The sequence below is a fragment of the Loxodonta africana genome, chromosome 7 (assembly GCF_030014295.1).
Source record: "Loxodonta africana isolate mLoxAfr1 chromosome 7, mLoxAfr1.hap2, whole genome shotgun sequence".
NCBI classification, from domain to species: Eukaryota; Metazoa; Chordata; class Mammalia; order Proboscidea; family Elephantidae; genus Loxodonta; species Loxodonta africana.
In genome coordinates this window covers 36,799,412-36,806,474 of record NC_087348.1, presented here as the reverse complement: position 1 = coordinate 36,806,474, position 7,063 = coordinate 36,799,412, and positions in this window count along the sequence as shown.

Here is a 7,063-nt window from a genome sequence, read left to right as displayed (position 1 = left end):
GTTTCTTGTACCAAGAAACCGGTAGGCAAGGGAAGGAGTTATCATCTTGGCATGGGTAATTGACCCTGATCATCAGGAAGAAGTGGGACTGCTGTTATAAAATGGGATCAGGGAAGAACATATTTGACACCCAGATGATCTACTGAGCAATCTCTTCAAGTTCTCTGTCTGACAGTAACAGTAAATGGACACTTGCAGCAGCCATAGTCTGAGACCAAGCAAGCGACTCAGACCAGCAGAGGTGCTAACCAAGAGTGAGGGGGATCTAGAATGCACAGGAGAGAGCGATGAGTATAAGTAGTAGCCTCAAGAGTTGGGGAAGTTGTTTGTACTCCTAACTCCCTCTTGTAAGTTTCTTCAGTAAAAGAGAGCAACCAGAATCCTGGGTCAGTTTCCAGATGGGGAGAACTTAACTACATTAAGTAAGCAGATCTGAGCATAAGGGGTGGACTGTAGTAGACACTGTGGTGCATTGAACACATCCCCCTTCAGGACCAAGGCTTTCATTTCCCCAGCTTCTAGAAGGGTTGGTTGCTAACAACTCACAGCTCAGTTCCTCTCCAGGCATTGCCTTCAGCCAAAGGAAGTTTCTTTGCCCAAATTTATGCTTTCTTCCTGGAGGAGGCCTGCACTTAATGACTCTTTAATGAGGAGGTAAAATAGTTCAGGCCTTTGGCCTTAACTGGGACAAATCTGAAGGGCCATCCCAGCTCCAGAGTGCCCCATAGAATCTGCTGAGGCGTCTATAGTAACTGCTTAACCATTCAACTCCTTCTACTTAACTTTGGGTCCCTCACCCTTCACAGATGTTGTTCCTGAGAGTACCCCCACTTACTGTATGCAAATCTCAGCCTCAATATCTGTTTCCCATGGAACCCAACCTATGACACTTCCACAAAGAGTTGTTACAATAATTAAACACATTAGTATCTGAAAAAGATTTGAAATAGTGCCTGGCACGTAGTAAGCACTATGTGAATGCTTATTATTATCACTCACTCCAATATTATGTAGTGTCCTGTCATTATATCTTAAACGGGGTTTTTAGTTCTGTTACTGCCAGAGATCAGAATCTTCCATTGTGGGATCCATGTACCACTGGTGGTACCTGAAGTGATTTTAGGTAGCATACCAACAAACATCTTTTATTTTAATGCCTCTGAATTTACTCTTTTAAAAAAACTTTTTATTTTGAAATAATTTTATATTCAAAAGGTTGCAAAGAAATGTACAAGAAAGTCCTATGCATCCATCTCCCAGCATCCCCCAATGTTAACATCATACACAATGACAATACAGTATCAAAACCAAGAAATTGGCATTTGTACAATCCATAGAGCTTATTCAAATTTCGCCAGCTCTACAGGCACTCATTTATGTGTGCGTGTGTCTCAGTTTTATCATATGTATACCCTTGCATAAAGGTCCCTGGGTAAAACAAACAGTTTGCATTTGACTACTAATTAAAAGGTTGGAGGTATGAACCCACTAGCAGTGGTGCCGTGGAAGAAAAGCCTGGTGATCTGTTTCCATAAAGATTACAGGCAAGGGGACCACATGAACCACAGCCTACAAAACCCCAAGACTAGAAGAATTAGATGGCACCCCAGCTATTACAACTGACTACTCTGACTGGGATTGCAACAGAGGGTCCCGGACGGAGAGGGAGAAAAATAGTAGAACAAAAACTCAAATTCCCAAAAAAAGACCAGATTTACTGGTCTGATAGAGACTGGAAGAACCCCCAAGACTATGGCCTTAAGATGCCTTCTGACCTGGAATTGAAGCCATTCTAAGAGATCACCTTCCAGCCAAACAATAGACAAGCCCATAAAATAAAACAATAACACCCAAGAGGAACGTACTCCTAAGAACAATCAATTATATGAGATCAAAAGGGAAATATTTGCCCAAAAGCAAAGATGAGAAGGCAGGAAGTGGTAGAAAATCAGGATGAAAGGAAGTGGTGAACCCACGGTAGAAATGAGAAGAGTGTGGACACATTGTGGGGGATGAAACTAAGGTCATGAAACACCTTATGTACAAACTATCTGATGGGAAACTAATTTGTTCTGTAAACTTTCACCTAATGGAAAAAAAAAAAAAAATATATATATATATATATAGGCAAGAAAATTCTATAGAGCTCAGTTACGGTCTGTAACTTATGGGGTCACCATGAGTCAGAATCTACTCAACAGCAACGGGTTTTTTGGTTTGTTTGTTTCTGGTAGCCTTGCATAACCACCACCACAATAATCAAAACAGTCAACTGCACCGCGATCAAATGACTCTATCACATTACTCCATTACAGCCGCACTCACCCACTCTCCCCTGTCTCTAACTCCTGGCTACCACTTGGCTCCCCATTTTAAAAATTTTGTCTTCTCAAAAATATTATATAAATGTAGTCATACAGTGTGTAAACTTTTGGAATTGGCTTTTTTTCACTACGCGTAATTTCCTTGAGGTTGATCCAAGTCATTGGGTGTATCAATTGTTAATTCCTTTTTATGGCTGAGTAGTATTCCTTGGTTTGTATGTACCACAATTTGTTTAAACATTCACCTATTGAAGGACTTTGTACGGTTTCTGGTTTTCTACTATTACAAATAAAACTTCTATAAATATTCATGTATAAGTTCCTGCATGAAAATAAGACTTCATTTTTTTCTGGGATAAATGCCCAAGTGCAACTGCTGGGCTGTATGTTAAGTCTATTTTTAGTTTTGAAAAGAACTGACCAATGATTTTCCAGAGTGGCTGTACAATTCCCCTAAGCAATATATGGGTGATCCAGTTGCTCCACATCCTTGCCATCATTTAGTGTTTTACTATTTTTCATTTTAGCGGAATTGACTTTTATGACTGTGTTATATAATGGCAAATAATATTGGTTTTGCCTTTACAGGAGTGATAAAATTTTTTATTTCAATATAAAATTATCTGTTAAAAAGTAAGCCAAATCAGACTGGAGAAACCCTGAGAGTATGGCCCCCGGACACCCATATAGCTCAGTAATGAAGTCACTCCTGAGGTTCACCCTTCAGCCAAAGATTAGACAGGCCCATAAAACAAAACGAGACTAAAGGGGCACACCAGCCCAGGGGCAAGGACTAAAAGGCAGGCAGGGACAGAAAAGCCAGTAATGGGGAATCCAAGGTTGAGAAGGGGAAATGTTGACATGTTGTGGGGTTGGCAACCAATGTCACAAAACAATGTGTGTTTTAATTATTTAATGAGAAACTAATTTGCTCTGTAAACCTTCATCTAAAGAACAATTAAAAAAAAAGTTCAAGATAAAAAGTATGCCAAATCAAAGAAAAATATTAAGTAAATAACAATTCCAGTATACATGTTGATGGCAAAAATCATGAAATTGGGGCATAAATATATGAAATTTACAAAAAACAAAACAAACCCATTGCCACCAAGTCAATCCCGATTCATAGCAACCCTATTGGACAGGGTAGAACTGTCCCATAGAGTTTCCAAGGAGCACATGGTAGGTTCGAACTGCCGACCTCTTGGTTAGCAGCCGTAGCGCTTAACCACTATGCCACCAGGGTTTCCGTATGAAGTTTAGGAAACCCTTTTACAGTTTTCTATATTATGGGTTAAATAGGTTTTTGTGGCCGAGACATTTTGTTTATGTAAGAAATACTCCAAACTCTTGATCTACAAGTGAATTTTTGGAACATATAACTATCTTGGAGTCTGCTCCCACTAACTAGTATTGCTTCATCCTTTTAGAGTATATTCTATACTTTCTACTGAACTGGAAACTCTACAAAGACAGAAATCATGCCTTCCACCTCTTATAATTCAGCACCTAGCACACCAATAAGTGCCTCAGGATTGCTTAAACGTGTGGCAGGGATCCCTGAGAATATTTGAAACTGCTTATTATGACAGACTGTTACATTAGTGACTCCCCAGTCAACCATGGCTTCCAGTACTTATGGCCTTGTGTAATACTTTCAAAGGGGCCCTGGTGGTGCAGTGGTTAAGTGCTCGACTTCTAACCAAAAGACCAGTGGTTCGAACCTACCGGCTGCTCCAAGAGATAAAGATGTGGTAGTTTGTTTCTATGAACATTACAGCCTTGGCAACCCCATGGGGCAGTTCTACTCTGTCCTGTAGAGTTGCTATGAGTCAGAATTGACCTGATGGCACACAATAACAACAATACAATACTTCCCCCCACTGACTCTGTACTTGTCCAGAGTCTTAGACATTATCAGGTATGACACAAGCAGAGGCTTAATAAGTGCTTGCATATCAGGGTTTATCCTCCGGAATCGTTCCTTCCTGGAACCCAGCCACCATGAGGTAAGAAAGTCCAGGCTCTCCTGCTGAGAGAGCAACCATGTGGAGGGGCACTGAGACACCACAGGGAGGGTCAGACCACATGCAGGAGAGGCAAGGTGTCCCAGTCAAGTTCCCAGCTGAATGCGGCCACGAAGTGAGCGCAGTTAATCACATATGGAGCAGAACTACCCAGTTAACCCACTGAATCATAAGAAGGAAATCATTTTTTGTTTTAAATCATTAAGTTTTGGCATGGTTGGTTAATAGCAATAGATAATGGATACACTGGTGCAGCCTAGGCTAAGGGAAGGAGATTCTTCAGGAATTAGATCAATTAGGAGTATGATGACGGATTTTGGACAGTTGTGGGAAACTGAGAGTACCTAAGCAGAGGAAAAACAGAGGACAGGAAGGAATATAGTCAGGAATGACTCATTTATTATTAAGAGGTTTGGATATTCAAACCCAGGAACCACGACACTTACCAACCTAAAATACTCACTGATCACCTAGACCAAAACCACACCGTTGCCGTTGAGTCGATTCCAATTCATAGCGACCCTATAGAGCAGAACAGCCTCGTAGGGTTTCCAAGGAGTGGCTGGTGGATTCAAACTGCCTACCTTTTGGTTAGCAGCCGTAGTGCTTAATCACCCCTGCCACCAGAGCTTCGTGAGCTATCTTAGGCAAGTTATTTAACCTCTTAGCAGTTCAATTTCCTTAGCTGTAAACAGAGATAAAATTTCTACCTCACAAAGTTGCTGTAAGAGTTAAAATGCATTCATATATTGTACGTAACAATCTTTTTACCCTGCTTGGCACATATTAGGCTCTCTGAATACACTGATTACCCAACAAATAGCAAGAAGTGCCTGGAAGGGAGCATTTAGTGCTTTAAACCTGATCCCTGAGAGTGAGCAAAGGGAGTCTCGATGCTCCTTGTCCACAGCAGTGAAGGTGTGTGATGTGCATCTGTGTGGTGTGCATTGGGACCAATGGAGAGGGCTGGCCAATGGAGAAACAGCAAGGTGGGAGGGGGCGCCTGAGAGAACGTCTCTGTTCTCTGTGATTTGGGGGTGGCAGCAACGAATCATCCTTTAATCTACCAGTGGCTCTCCCCATTTCATCCTAATAATTTAATAAGCTTGCCATTTATCTAAAATATGAAAATTGGGGTCTGAGAATGGGGCATTAAAACCCTGGCCTTCAAAAAAACTTTCTCAGCGAAGTAGTTTTCCAAGTTTTTGTCTCACTGTACTGCCTGGACAACACCTAAAGCTCTAGTTAAGACCCTCTGAGCCTCTTTTTTCCTCCTCCCCAGTCCCTGAGGAGCACCCTAGAGCCCCATTCCACCCATAGCCTCCTCAACCTGAACCTTTCTCTGATTTGTTTCAGGGCTCTGCCAGGTACCTCATCCATGCCAGGCTGTGAGGCCCCAGGTGAGAAGCCAACAAGCCCATCCACACTGACCCAGTGACTGTAGCTGAAGGAGGCCAGCCTTGCCATGATTCCTTCCTACTCCTGGCAGGATTCTTTGGTTGCAAGCAACAGAAAGCAGCCTTAGCTAACCTAAGTGATGGAATATGTTAGGTAGATGGGGCCAACTCACAGAATCAAGGGACAGCTGAGAACCAGGCTGGAATGATTGAAAACAGTGGCAGTTGAGGGATTCTGGAATAGGAGCTAATCAACCATCTAGTTAGGATACTGCTTCTTGCACAACCTTGTTTTATCCTCCTGCTAGTCCAGTTAAGATTCCAAGTCCTTGAATCTGTTAGGCCTAGCTTGGTTAATATGACTTCTTTGCCGCCTTGACTGACAGCCCAGCTAAGACTGCACCCAGTGGAGCAGAAGTAATTGTCCAAAAAGGAAATTGGGGCTGTTACCAAAAGAAGGGAACATGGATATTGGGCAGCCAAAATACAACATATGCCCAAAGCACACCCGGTTTCTCCCACTTATACAATTCATTTTAACCATCAAGAATCCAGGTGATATTTATGAATAAAAGTTGTCAGAACTATAAACTAAAGCTGGTGATAAACAGTACCGAAGCCAGCTAAAGAAAACTCAGTTTGAGGAGAAATTGGACTTTTTGGGTCAGCAGACCTGGGGTCTAGTCCCAGCACCATCGCTAACTGTGGCTTCTGTTTCTTTGTCTGAGCAATGGGGTAAGTGACAACCTACACAGCAGCTCGCTCACTAGAGCCACCAAATATATTATTTAATACATTATCAGATAATGATCTAATAATGTACTTGAAGGCACTTGGAAGGCTATAAAATGTGCAAACTTGAGGGATTATAATTGGTCTGTTTGGGTTTTTATAACTTAAAGATCTCATCATATTGACTACTTGACCTGAGACTGCGTTTGGCCAGAAGCAATGCAGGGCTGTCTGGAGCTGGCAGACAAGCCACAGAGAAGGAAGATGAAGGAGAGAGCCCTGCAGGTAATGCAGGAGGCAGTCTTATTTCAGCCTATTTTGCAATGCAATGATCTTGAGGAAATATTAGGATGCAGTTCATAGAGAGTTCTTACTAACTCAGAAAAATCAACTCCAGTGAGAGCGAAGAAATAGAAAACTGCCAGGCTGTAGGAGATAGCCATTTGGAAGAATGTGTCAGATATCCAATATCCAATGTGGAATTGAGTGGCAATGTAGCATCGATGTTCAGAGTATGGGTCTTGAGTCAGGAAGACCTGTGTTTGAACCCTAGCAGCATCCCTTATTTCATCAATATAAGTAA